Source organism: Carlito syrichta, unplaced genomic scaffold (genome assembly GCF_000164805.1).
Source record: "Carlito syrichta isolate Samal-C Ts95f unplaced genomic scaffold, Tarsius_syrichta-2.0.1 Scaffold308998, whole genome shotgun sequence".
NCBI classification, from domain to species: domain Eukaryota; kingdom Metazoa; phylum Chordata; class Mammalia; order Primates; family Tarsiidae; genus Carlito; species Carlito syrichta.
Window position 1 is genome coordinate 339,170 of NW_007253094.1, and position 14,499 is coordinate 353,668.

The following is a 14,499-nucleotide window of genomic DNA, read 5'->3' on the forward strand; positions in this document are numbered from 1 at the left end:
CTTGTTCCAGTTTTCATGGGAAAAGGTTGCAATTTTTGTCTGTTTAGGAGTATGCTGGCTGTGGGTTTCTCATAGATGGCCTTTACTATTATGAGATATGTTCCTTGTATACTTATGTGTTAGAGGGTTTTTATCAAGAAGTGGTGCTAGATTTTATCAAAAGTTTTTTCTACATCTAATGATATGATCATGTGGTTTTTGTTTTCACACTTGTTGATGTATTTAATTACATTTATGGTTTTACGAATGTTGAACCAGCCTTGTATCCCAGGGATGAAGCCCACTTGGTCATGATGGATGATTTTTGAGATGTGTTGTTGAATCTGGTTTGCTAGGTTCTTGTTGAGAATTTTACCATCTATGTTCATCAAAGATATTGGCCTGTAGTTCTCTTTCTTTGTTGGGTCTTTACCTGGCTTGGGTATCAATATGATGTTGGCTTCGTAAAATGATTTGTGGAGAGTTCCATCTGTTTCAATCACCTGGAATACCTACAATAGGATTGGTATCAGCTCCTCCTTAAATGTCTTGTAGAAGTCTGCTGGAAAGTCATCTGGACCAGGGCTTTTTTTTGTAGGTAGTTTTCTTATTATAATAGTCAATTTCCTTGATTGTTATTGGTCTATTTTGGGTTTCAATTTCTTCTTGTTTCAACCTAGGCAGGTTGTGTGATGTCAGAAAGTCCTTTATTTCCTTAAGGTTTTCAAATTTGTTTCCATAAAAGTGCACGTAGTAGTCTCTAATGATCTTTTTTATTTCTTCAGGGTCAGATATAATTTCATCTTTTGTGTTTCTGATTGTGTTTATTTGGGCTTTTTCTCTCTTTTTCTTGGTCAGTCTAGCTAGGGGATCATCAATCTTGTTTATCCTTTCAAAGAAAGGATTGATTTTTTGTACTATCTTTTTGTCTTCTATGTCCTGGATTTGGGCTTTTATTTTGTATTTTTTTGTATTATCTTTTTGTCTTCTATGTCCTGGATTTGGGCTTTTATTTTGGTGATCTGGATTCCTCTGCTGAAATTAGGGTTTTGGTGATCTTGCTTTTCCAGCTTCCTTAGGTGGCTTATTAGGCTATTAATTTGTGATCCTTCCCTTTTCTTCATGTGTGTTTGTTGGGATATAAATTCCCCTCTTACTACAGCTTTCATGGCGTCCCAGAGATTTTGATAAGATATTTCTTCCTTTTCATTTGTTTCCAGGTAACTTTTAATCTCTGTTTTGATTTCATCATTGACCCAGGTGTTGTTTAGCATCATGCTGTTTAGTGTCCATGTCTTTGTGTATTTTAGGGGGAACTTATTGGTGTTGATGTTTATTTTTATTCCACTGTGGTCCGAGAAGGTACATGGTAAAATTTTGGTTCTTTTAAATTTCCTTTTACTTGATTCATGGCCAAGAATGTGGTCAATCTTAGAGTACATTCCATGCAGTGATGAGTAGAAAGTATATTCTGTGATCTTTGGATGGAGTGTCCTGTAGGTATCAGTTAAGTCCATTTGGTCAAGAGTCACATATAGGCTTTGGATCTCATTGCTGAATTTTTGTCTTGATGATCCATCTAGGGTTGTGAGTGGGGTGTTAAAGTCCTCAGCTATGATGCTGTTGGAGTCAATATCTTTTTTTAGTTTATCTAGAAGCTGCTTTATGAAAGCTGGTGCTCCTATGTTGGGTGCATATGTGTTTAAGATGGATATTTCTTGTTGATGGATCGAACCTTTTATCATTATGTAGTGGCCTTCTGTATTGTTTTTAATTTTTAATAGCTTGAAGGGTATTTTGTCTGAAATTAAGATCGCTACTCCTCTTTTCTTTTGTGTTCCGTTCACCTGAAAGTTTGTTTTCCATCCTCTTACTTTGAGTCTGTGAGTGTCTTTTCTAGTGAGGTGAGTCTCTTGAAGGCAATCGATTGTTGCCTGGTGATATTTTATCCATTTTGCCATTCTGTGTCTTTTCAGTGGTGCATTTAGTTCATTCACATTTAGGCTAATTATTGAAATGCATGGGTTGATCCCTGTCATAAGGTTCTTACAGAATTGTTGTTCCTGTTTGTTTGTTGTCTTTCTTTTGGTTTTGGAGTTGGTTCATGTGTGTTTTTAATCTTTTGTCTGTACTCTTGTGAAGAATGTTGTTTTTCTTTTTTCCTTTTCTTCTGTGTTCAGTACTTTCTTAAGTGTTTCTTGTAGAGGTGGTCTAGTGGCAGTGTAGGTTCTTAGGGACTGGATATTTGGAAAAGATTTCAATTCTCCCTCACTAATGAAGCTTAGCTTGGCTGGGTAGGTTATTCTTGGTTGAAATTGTTTATGTTTTAGAACTTTGAACATAGGGCTCCAGGCTCTCCTAGCCTGGAAGATTTCTGTAGATAAATTTGCTGCTATTCTAATTGGTCTTCCCTGGTAGGTAGTCTGGTCTTTTTCTCTTGCTGTCTTTAGGATTTTGTCTTTTATAGCTACTTTGTGTAGGTGAATTATTATGTGTCTGGGAGTTGGTCTTCTCATTTGTTGTCTTGCAGGGGTTCTTTGAATCTCTTGTGCTTGAATTTTTTCATCACTGATGAGATGAGGGAAGTTTTCTTTAATGATTTCATGAAATGTTTGTTCCAGTGTGACCTCTGACTCTCTCTCTGCCTCAGGAAGGCCAATTACTCGTAGATTGAGTCTCTTGAAGTAATCATTCATCTCCTGAAGGTTTTGTTCTGACTTTTTAAGCTTCTTTTCTATGTTTTTGACAGTTTGGGTTAGTTCTGTATTTTGGTCTTCAAGTTCTGAGATTCTTTCTTCTGCTTGACTAATTATGCTTTCCATGCTTATTAGTTTGTTATGAATTTCCATCACAGTATTCTTTACTGCTGTTATTTCTGTCATCAGTTCCTTCCTATTTCCTCTTGTCTCTCCTCAATTTTTAAAATTCTTTCTATTAATGACTTGATGTCTGGGTTTGTTGCTTGTGACCAGTCATTCTGGGGGTTCTTCATTGTTTGTGTTCCAAAGTCTGTTTTCTCAGTGTCTGACCTCCCAGGGGTCTGTGTGAGCCCTGTATTCTTCTTTTGGTTTTTCTTCATTTGTGCAGATTTTTCCTCCCTACTTTTCCCTTCCCTCCACTTCCCTGTCTTCTTTAATTCTGTTATTCAGGGGTGGAGGGGTTTCTTTTACTTCTCTTTGTTCAATCTCCTATTCTTCCTAATGTATTTCCTCTTGCTTTTTTCAGTTATGGAGTTGGGCTGCAGGTTGAGGGCAGTCCTTTTTGTAGTTTTGGGATTTAATTAAGGGGGGAGCTGTGATTCAAAATCTCCCTGCAGATCCCAGTATCCACCAACTGTTGTATGGATAGTCTAAAACCCACTTCCCACTACCTTGAGTCTGTCCATGCAGTGGTGTTGTAGGTTTACTCCCTGAAAGCAAAATGAGGTTAACAGAGGGAAGAGAAAGGAGCAGGCAGTGGGGGTAGGAGGGGAGTGGAGAGAGAGAGGAGTGAGAGGGAAATCAGATGAGTGTACTGACTGGTAAGTGAAAAGAGACACAAAGACTGAAACAAATATAACGAAAAACAATAACCATGACTGAAAACTAACCAACAACTATATAAAAAGTTAAAACATACAATTATTCTAATGTACATTCTGACCAACCTCCTTATTGGTGTGCTATTCCTCTATACAAAGATGGGACTTACAGAGAAATAAGAAAAAAGGAAAAAAAGAAAAAAAGGGCAAAGGGGTAGATTGAAGTCAGTAGAGTAGCAGAACCAACCGAGCACACTCTGAGACTTTTCCTTTAAGTCCAATGTCCTTTCAGCTCCAATATCTAGCTGCCTTTGCAGACTGGTAGAATTATTCATGATTAGGGTCAGTTGCCCCTGGTCTGCTGTGAAGAACAGTTCAGATATGGGCCCCCCGTCCAGTCTATTACTGAAATTTGGCTTTTTCTATTTAATAAGAGGAAAGAGTCTCTGTCATTCCCATTTTGATGTTGTTACCTTGGATCCCCAGCAGGTGGTGCTATCTCATCGTTGAAGTCCAGAGGGAAGTGAGGGGATATTATGGATCTGGGATTGGTGGCGGCAACTTCCCTGTACATGGGGGGAGCCCCACAGGCCTGGCTCTGGGCAAGGGGCATGGCATGGCAGTGGCAGCAGCAGCAGCAGCAGTCAGGCAGCGGCAATCTCAGAAGATCCTGCTTGCAGGGGCTTCACAGTCTGTAGTAGTGGGTCGCCTCAGGCATGGGTGGGCAATTACCGCAGCAGCAGCTTCCGCGACTGTGGAAGCAGCCCAGACCACCGTGATATCTGAGTAGCAGTGGCAGGTGTCAGTGGCAGCTAAGCTCCCTGTGAAGAGCAGGCTGTGGAAGATGGGAGCTGCAGCCCTTGGGAGAGAGCTGGGGTCTTTATGAGTGTTCTCTTTCACAGAGGATCTCACAGACCATGCTGCTCCATTGCCATCTTGCCAGAAGTCCTGTGTGTATGTTTAGGATAGATATTTCTTGTTGATGGATTGAACATTTTATCATTATGTAGTGTCCTTTTGCATCTTTTAAAATTTTTGATAGCTTTAAGGTTGTTTTGTCTGATATTAAGATTGACTCTTGCCTGCTTTTGTGATTAATATGCCTGGAAACTCATTTTGCAACCTTTAACTTTGAGTCTGTGTGCATCCCTTGTAGTGAGATAAGTCTTCTGGATACAGCAGATAGTTGGGTCATGGCTTCTTATGCAATTTACCATTCTGTATCTTTTCAGTGGTGCATTTAGTCATTACATTCAGGCTGATTATAGAAATGTGATTATTTATCCCTGTCATGAGGTTCTTTAAAGTTTTTTCTTTGCTGATTTTCTTTTGACTTTGAGGTTGATATATTTGTGTGTTTTCAGGTTTTTTGTTGTGCTGTATCCTATGTTGATTATGTGCTCTGCTGTCTTCTTGGGAAGTGTGTGGTCATTCTTTTTTTTCTTTTTTCTATGCTTAATATCTTTTTAAGTGTCTGCTGTAGAGCTGGTCTAGAAACTGCATAATCTCAGGGATTGGATGGCCAGGAAGGATTTTAATTCTCCATCACTGATGAAGCTTAGCTCGATTGGGTAGGAAATTATTGGTTGAAATTTTTTATCTTTAAGGACTTTGAATATTGAACTCCAGTCCCTTCTTGCTTGTAGTGTTTCTGCTGATAGGTCTGCTGCTGTTCTGATTGGTTTTCCCTGGTAGATAGTCTGTCCTTTCTCCCTTGCTGCCTACATTTTTTCTATTTTTTCTTTTGTGCCTACTTTGTGTAGGTGAATTACTATGTGTTCAGGGGTTGGTCTTCTCATTTGATGTCTTGTGGGGGTTCTCTGTATCTCTTGTCCTTGGCCGGTCACTTCTCTGGTGAGATGGGGAACGTTTTCTTGGATTACCTTTTGGAATACTTGCTCCAAGTTGTTCTCCATTTCCCTTTCTTCTTCTAGGATACCAATCAGGCGTAGGTTCAGCTTCTTGATATAATCGCACATCTCTTGTAGATTTTGTTCTTTCTTTATGAGTCTTCTTTCTATTTATTAGAGATTGGGTTAATTCCATGTTCTGGTCTTCAGGTTCTGAGATTCCTTCTTCAGCTCAATTAATTCTGCTTTCCATGCTTGTCATCTTGTTATTTATTTCCTGGATGAAATTGTTTATTGCCAACATTTGTGTTACAAGTTCTTTCAGTGTTTCATCTTGTCTTTCTTGAGTCTTATTCACTCTTTCCATCCATTCCCTAATCCCTGTCATATTCTGGGGACAGTCGTTGGTGACTTCCATTATTTGGGTACCAAGGTCTGATTTTCTAGGAGTTTTGTCTTTGGTACACTTGAAATTGCCTGAGGGCTTCCTTTGGTTTTTCCTCATTGCTTTTCTATTTACTTCTGTTATTCAGTGTCAGGGGGAGAGGCTTTCATTTCTGATGTTTGCTGAGTTCTTTATTCTTCCCAGATCTGGGCTCTGGATTTGTTCTATTTTGAAATGGGATGGTGGATGGGAAGCATTGCTGTCTTTTATACTTTTGGAAACTTTAATAAAGTAGGGGATGGGGCACTAGGATTCAGAAACTACTTGCAAATTATAATGTTTACTTACTGTGGTATGTAATCCCTGAGACCCACTATCCACCACCAATCTATATGATGATACAAAACAGAAACCAATGCAAAAATCTATTGAACACACAGACATACACACAGACCACAAAGCAAAGTGGAATAATTACAAAGTGAAACAAAACAAACAGTAACAATAAAAATCCAAGAAAACTAAAAACTACACACACACACACACACACACACACACACGCCTAGGATAAAGTGAATAGAGAAGAAAAAAGAAAGAACGGAAGGGACCAAAAAAATTAAAAAAGAATTTGGGTTGAACTCTCACACATATATTGACACACACCTTAAATTATAGAAAATCAAAATAGGACTTCTGGCAAGATGGTGATGGCACAAGTGGGACTGTGACAATATCTGTGAAAGTGAGTTTCCATAAAAAAATCTTGCTTTGGAGCCAGGCTTGGTGGCTCAGTCTCTAATCCTATGCTTTGGGAGGCCAAGGTGAGTGGATTGCCTGAGCCCACAGGTTCGAGACTTGCCTGGGCAACTTGGTGAGACCTCATCTCTACAATAAATCAAAAAATTAGCCAGGCATTATAGAGCACGCCTGTAGTTCCAGCTACTTGGAAGGCTGAGGTGGAAGGATCACCAGAACCTAGCAGGTCGAGGCTGTGGTGGTCCAGAGCATGCCACTGCCCTCCAGCCTGGGTGACAGAATAAGACTCCAACTAAAAAAAAAAAATCTTGCGTTGCCCCTCAGCCGTGCTGGTCCAAGACCTGGAGGCCTTCGGTCTCACACACCACTTGGCTACTGTGGCCACCACTACCATCAATGCTCCATTCCAGAAAGCCCTAGGCTCCCAGCCTCATTGAGCTCCAGGCTCCCTCTCCAGCTGCCACCCCCCCAGTCACTGCCACCTGCGGAGGCCCTTGGCCCCCATCCTGTGGAGCTGTGGGTTTCCTTCCCAGCTGCACCGCCCCACCTAGGCCCCAGCCACTGGTGCCCATGGGCAGGCCCTCGGATCCCACCCCCATAAAGCTCTGGGCTCCTTTGCTGGCTGCACCACCCCGCTTCCAGCTGCCCTTCACTACGCTGACCAGCAATTCATGGTTGTTTCACACTCCACCTTCCCCAACTTGCCCCTGGCTACAGCAGGACCAGAGAACAACTGGAGTTCTGAGACCAGGCAGAGATCTGCATTACCCCACCTAGCTCCACCCAGTTCTGCCCAACCTCCAGCTTGAGGCCTAAGAACAAAGAAAGAAAAAGAGGCCCAAGACACACTGTATACACTAACCTGCAGTGCCCAACTATCTCGCACTCTGCCTCCCACAGCTGGACCCGGCTGCAGTATAGAACCAGAGATCAGCTGGAACCCTGAGACCAGGCAGAGACGTGCATTACCCCACCCAGCTCTGCCTAGCTCTTCCCAGCTTCCAACTTGTGATCTAAGACCTCATGTTTGTGTAGGGGAATAGTACAGCATAAGAAGGTTGGTTTGCTTGTGTGTCTGTATGATTGTATGTTCTAGAATTTTTCTTGTTGTTTTTGTTTTTTTCTTTTACTCTCATTTGTCTTCATGTCTATTTTCTTTTGTTAAAGGGTACCTTTGTCTGTTTTCCCTTTTTTTCTTCTCTCTCTAGTTTCTGCTCCCCCCTCCCCCCACTGCCACTCCATTTCTTTCCTATTCTCACCTCAATTTACTTTCAAGGAGCAAAGATATACTCCCACTGTATGGACAGATTGCAAGGTAGTGGGAAGCAGGTTCCAGGGTATCTATACATCAGTCGGTAGATACTGGGATCTGCAGATAGAATTTTAATCATAGCTCCTCCTTAATTAAAACTCAAAACTACAAAAAGTATAGTCCCCAACCTATAGTCCAGCTTCATATTAAACAAAGCCAGAGGATTCACACAAAAAAGAATAGGAGATTGAGCAAACAGAAGTAAAAGCAACCCTGCCACCCCAGAATAACAGATTTAAAGAAGACAGGGAAAAAAGAAAAAAGTGGTAAGGAAAATCTACACATATGAAGAAAAACCAAAAGAAGAATATAAGTCTCACACAGAACCTTAGGAGGTCAGATACTGAGAAAACAGACTTTGGATTGCAAACAATGAAAAACCCCTAGAATGACCGGTCACATACTACAAACCCAGACATCAAGACATTAATAGATAGAATAAAAAGAATTGAGGAGAGACAAGAGGAAAATAGGAAGGAGTTGATAACTGAGATAACAGCAGTGAAGAATACTGTGATTGAAATAAATGACAAACTAATAAGCATGGAAAGCAGAGTTATCCAAGCAGAAGAAACAATCTCAGAGCTTGAAGACCAAAATATAGAATTAAACCAAACTGTCAAAAACATGGAAAAGAAGCTTAAAAGACAGAACAAAACCTTTAAGAGATGAGTCATAACTTCAAGAGAACAAACCTAAGAGTAATTGGAATTCCTGAGGCAGAAAGACAGAGATCACCCTGGAACAAACATCCCACAAAATTATTCAAGAAAACTTCCCTCACCTCATTAATGATGTGAAATTCAAACACAAGAGATTCAGAGAACCCCTGCCAGACAACAAATGATAAGACCAGTTCATAGGCACATAATAATTTGCCTGAACAAAGTAGGTATAAAAGAAAAATTCCTAAAAACAGCAAGAGAAAAAGGTCAGACTGCCTACCAGGGAAGACCAATGAAAATAGCAGCAGATTTATCTATAGAAACATTTCAGGCTAGGAGAGCTTGGAACTCAATATTCAAAGTTCTCAGAGATAAACAATTTCAACCAAGAATAACCTACCCAGTAAAGCTAAGGTTCATCAATGAGGGAGAATTAAAATCTTTCCCAGACATCCAATCCCTAAGAACTTACACTGCCTCCAGACCTCCTCTATAAGAAATGCTTAAGAAAGTGTTAAAAACAGAAGAAAAGGGAAAAAGAACAACAATGTTCTTCACAAGAGTGCAGGAAAAAGATTGAAACACAGATGAATCAACCCCCACCCCAAAAAGAAAGAAAACAAACAAACAAGTACAACAACAACTCTGTAAGAACCTCATGACAGGGATAAACCCTCACATTTCAATAATTACCCTGAATGTGAATGGACTAAATGCACCATTGAAAAGACATACAATGGCAGAATGGATAAAATGCCATGAGGCAACAATATATTGTCTCCAAGAGACTCATCTCACCAGAAAGGACATTCACAGACTCAAAGTAAGAGATTAGGAAGCAAAATTTCAGGCGAATGGAACACAAAAGAAAGCTGGAGTTGCAATCTTAATCACAGGCAAAATATCCTTTAAGCTATCAAAAATTTAAAAAAGACAAAGAAGGTCACAATATAATGGTAAAGGGTTCAATCCATCCACAAGAAATATCCATGCTAAACATATATGCACCCAACATAGGAGCACCAGTGTTGGTAAAGCAGTTTCTAGGCAAACTTAAAAAAGAGATTGACTCTAACACTATCTTAGTTAGGGACTTTAATACCCCATTCACAACCCTAGACAGATCATCAAGACAAAAAATCAGCAAGGAGACCCAGAACCTCAATGAGACTCTTGAACAAATGAACTTAATTGATACCTACAGAGCACTCCACCCAATGACCACAGAATATACATTCTACTCATCACCACATAGAATGTACTCCAAGATTGATCACATCATTGGCCATAAATCAAACATAAACAAATTTCATAAGATTGAAATTTTGTCATGTACCTTCTCAAACCACAGTGGAATAAAAATAAATATCAAACCAACAAAGTTCCCAAAATCCACAAAGACATGAACATTAAACAGTATGATGCTAAGCAACTCATGTTTCAACAATGAAATCATAACAGATACTAAAAGGTACCTGGAAACAAGTGAAAATGAAGAAACATCTTACCAAAATCTCTGGGATACCATGAAAGCAGTAGTAAGAGGAAAATTCATATCTTTACAAACACACATGAAGAAAATGGAAAGATCACAAGTTAACAGTCTAACAAGTTACCTAAGGAAGCTAGAAATGCAAGACCATGAAAACCATAACTTCAGTAGAAGATTCCAGATCACCAAAATAAAAGTCCAAATCCAGGACATAGAAGACAAAAAGATAATACAAAAAATCAATGAAACAAAAAGCTGGTTCTTTGAAAGGATAAACAAGATTGATGGTCCCCTAGCCAGAATGACCAAGAAAAAGAGAGAAAAAGCCCAAATAAACTCAATCAGAAACACAAAAGATGAAGTCACAGCTGACCCTGAAGAAATACAAAGATTATCAGAGACTATTTTGTACACTTGTATGGAAACAAACTTGAAAATGTAAGGAAATGAAGGACTTTCTGACATCACACAACCTCCTTAGGTTGAAACAAGAAGATACTGAGACCCTAAATGGACCAACAATTAAGGAAATTGATTATGTCATAAGAAATCTAACTACAAAAAAAGTCCTGGACCAGATGGTTTTCTAGCAGAATTCTACAAAACATACAAGGAGGAACTGATACCAATTCTATTGAAAGTATTCCAGGCAATTGAGAAAGATGGAACTCTCCCCAAATAATTTTATGAAGCTAACATCATATCGATATCCAAGCCAGGAAAAGAACCAACAAAGAAAGAGAACTGCAGGCCAATTTCTTGGATGAACATAGATGCTAAAATATCAACAAGATCCTAGCAAACTGAATTCAACAACACATCTCAAAAATCATCCATACAACCAAGTAGGCTTCATTCCCGGGATGCAAGGCTAGTTCAACATTCATAAGACTGTAGATATAATTAAATACATCAACAGACATAAAAACAAAAACCACATGATTATATCATTAATACAGAAAAAGTTTTTGATAAAATACAGCACCCCTTCTTGATAAAAACCCCTTGAACATCTACGCATAGGCAGAATATACCTCAAGGTAGTAAAAGCCATCTATGAGAAACCCAACCAATTCCTGACCAAATCCCAAAGTGCCCAGGCCATAAGAGATAAGATAGATAAGTGGAACCTCATTAAACCGACAAGCTTCTGCAAAGCCATCAAGCAAGCAGGGAAACAGCCCACAGAATAGGAAAAAATATTTGCTAACTCTATGTCTGACAAAGGCCTAATATCAAGGATCTACAAGGAACTCAAATGTGCTGAAAAGAAAAAAAAAGCAAACAACCCCATTACAAAGTGGGCTAAAGATATGAATAGACACTTCTCAAAAGAAGACATACGTGCAGTCAACAGATACATAAAAAAATGTTCCACTTCACTATTCATCAAGGAGATGCAAATTAAAACTATACTGAGATATCACCTAGCTCCAGTCAGAATGGCCATCATCAATAACAAAAATAGCAGATGCTGGAGAGGACGTGACAAAAAGGGAACACTTCTACACTGTTGGTGAAAGTGTAAACGAGTAAAGCCTCTGTGGAAAACAGTGTGGCAATTCCTAAAAGTTCTAAAAATCGACCTTCCATATGATCCTGCTATTCCCCTACTGGGAATATACCCAGAATTCAGGTCACTCTATGAAAAAGATACCTGTACATTTATGTTTATCGCAGAATTATTCACAATAGGAAGAACATGAAAGCAACTGTGCTGCCCATCAAAAGCGGATGTGATTTTAAAAAATGGTACATATACACAATGGAATATTACACAGCCGTAAAGAAAGATAAAATCATGAACTTCGCAGCAACCTAGATGGAATCAGAGTTTATAATACTGAGTGATCTATCACAAAAACAAAGAGCTGAGTTTCACATGTTCTCATTCATAAATGGACCTTGAACAACTACCATAATACTATAAGAAAAGGATTGACAGTGGTGGAAAACTATGAGGGGAATAGGGAGGTGAAGGGAAGTGGGATTAATGGTAGTCAATATCTGTCTGGGGAAGGGGGGCACACCTCATCAATAAGGTGAATATTTGTATACCTAGCCCTGAATTGTTTTTCACAATTTTAAAATAAAAATTAAAAGAGGAAAAAAGAAAATAAAAATAAAAAACCCCAGAAGAACAAAAGAGCAAAAACAAACCAATAACAACACCAAAATTGAAAGATGAACACTCAATAATTCGTATACACACATAAACAGAAAATGACAAATAAAAGGAGAAACAGAAAATGAAAAAAAAATTGAGAGGATGCAAATCAAACTCTCACACACGTTTTCATGCACAAAGGAAACATGTTTGTAAAATTCTTGAACTAAAAAACAAAGAGGTTTTAAAATTTTTTAAAAAAAATTTAAAAAAACCCTGCCCTCTTGTGGCAGGTTCTGTAATTGTTCCTCTAATCAGGTTTCTCCTGCAAAACCACCTCTTTCACTCTCTCCTCAGTGTCCTGAACAGGGAAAGAGGAGGGGCAGTGGAGGTGGGTGGGGCTGCAATCCTCTCCTCCCAGTCTCTTATGGTTAGGGAGATCTCCTCTCATGGGAAGGTGGAGGTTGTCTCTTCCCCAGGTATGAATTTACAGGGGTGCCCCAGTCTGGCCTATGCTGGAATGGAGTTCTCCTATTGCAACTGATGTCCTGGCTCTGCCCAGTTTTCTGGGTCTGACATTCAGAGGATTTCTGGGGAGGAAGGGGTTTGTGTCAACCCTGGACTCACCACTGATCTCCTTGGAGTCCTTCCTCATCCTTTTCTGGCCACACCTTTTGTCCCCCAACTGGATCAAGGTAGTGGGTGGGACACCAGGAATTCTGCACTCATCAGTTCCCTCTGAAGTTTGTGCTCTCAGGATATTCCTTCTGGGTCACGATGAATCCCTGAATAGTTGATCTGCCAGTCACAGAGATCAGGTCTGTTGCTCCGTGGTGAGAAAGTCAGAGCACTTTCCTGCCCCGCCTTCAAAATGGTGATGGGGTGACTTTCCTTTCCTCTTCCACGGGACTTTGCCTCTAGACTCCCTCTGCAGCCCCTGCTGCCAATGCCCTGCCAGGCGCTGAAGTGGTGAGGCAAAGCCTGGAAATGGCAGTCTCTCTTGCCAATGGTGAGGGAGAGTCTGGGGTGACAGCTTCTCCCTGCTGCTTTTCATAGGAAAATTTCTGTCCATTTAAAAGAAAAATGGCGCTTGGCTTTTGCGACCTCGGAAGAGCCAGGGACCAAGCAGAAAAGCTGCAGCACTAGCTATTGCACCAGGGGCCTGGCCACTTGCTCTTGAGCCCCTACTTAGACAGTCTCTCCCAGCATTTCCTTTCCAGGAAGGGTTTTGTTGATTTAAAAAAAGAAAAAAGAAAATAGTGGTTGGCTTCTGCATCTCAGGAATCGCATGGGTCCAAGCCCAGCAGCTGTGGTACCAGCTGCTACACCAGAAGAGCCCTGACCGCTAGCTCCCTAGCCCTCACTCACTCAGCCACTCACAGGCCCACTTGTTCACCAGCATGAACACAAAATTTTCCATAGACTTACTCACTCACACGGGGACTTGCATAGTCTGGCTGGCTCAGCTGCCATCTTCCCCCAACTTTCAACCCATATTATTCTTATGTCCATAATATAAATTTCAAAGTGTTTGTTAGCCTTGCCAGTTATTAGCATAATTCCATAACAATATCACTAAACTGGAAATTGAAGATGTGAGCTAGTAAGTCATGATCAATCTAAGTGGATTCCCCATTTTTTAATTTTCTTCTGTGTGCTAACAAAGTGTGGGAAAAAATTTTCGATGTTCTCTGTTATTTTGCTTGAGGAAAACTGTGTCAAACATGAAGATAAACAATTTGTTACAACCAGCCTTAATTGCACCATTTCATAAGTATCGTCTATCATTTCTTAAAAGTAATTTTATCCAAAGTTTGCTTTTTATGGTTTCTACTTTAACATGAATATTTCCTCCCAAAATTGAGGAATATGCTTTGATGTGCTTGTTTAGTTTCTGTTTCCCCAAAATTCTTTTCACATACATTATGTATGGTTTTCTTTGTATATTTTTACTTCATATATATGAAAACACACATAAATACATATACAGTATATACACACAATAGTACTATGAAATATGATCAACTTGTATGGTTTATTAAACTTTTTCTTTTCAACCAAAATACTTACTTTGTCTGCTACCTTATTTTTTTACTTCTTTGTGTATTTTCTATTATTACCATATTTTATCATGTAACATTAATTTAGAAATTTACATTTTCTGGTAATTTATGAGGTTCACATTTTAGTTTTGTTTCTTTTGGTGGTTTATTCCTAGCTTTCTAAGAAACATTTTGAAAGCAGTATAATAATTTTTGAGGTCTATTATGAAATTCTTCAAAGTGTTCATTTATTCATTAAAAACACTTAATAAGCTGGGCTCAGTGGCTCAGCCTGTAATCACGCGCCTTTGGGAGGCTGAGGTGAGTGGATTGCCTGAGCCCACGGGTTCGAGACCCACCTGGGCAGCGAGACCTCATCTCTACAATAAAT

The 14,499-nt window shown here is 39.6% G+C and overlaps 1 pseudogene; it reads left to right on the forward strand.

The window, feature by feature from the left end:
• The first annotated feature begins 4,115 nt into the window (after positions 1 to 4,115).
• Positions 4,116 to 14,499, forward strand: part of LOC103268964 — a 14,185-nt pseudogene continuing 3,801 nt past the window's right edge.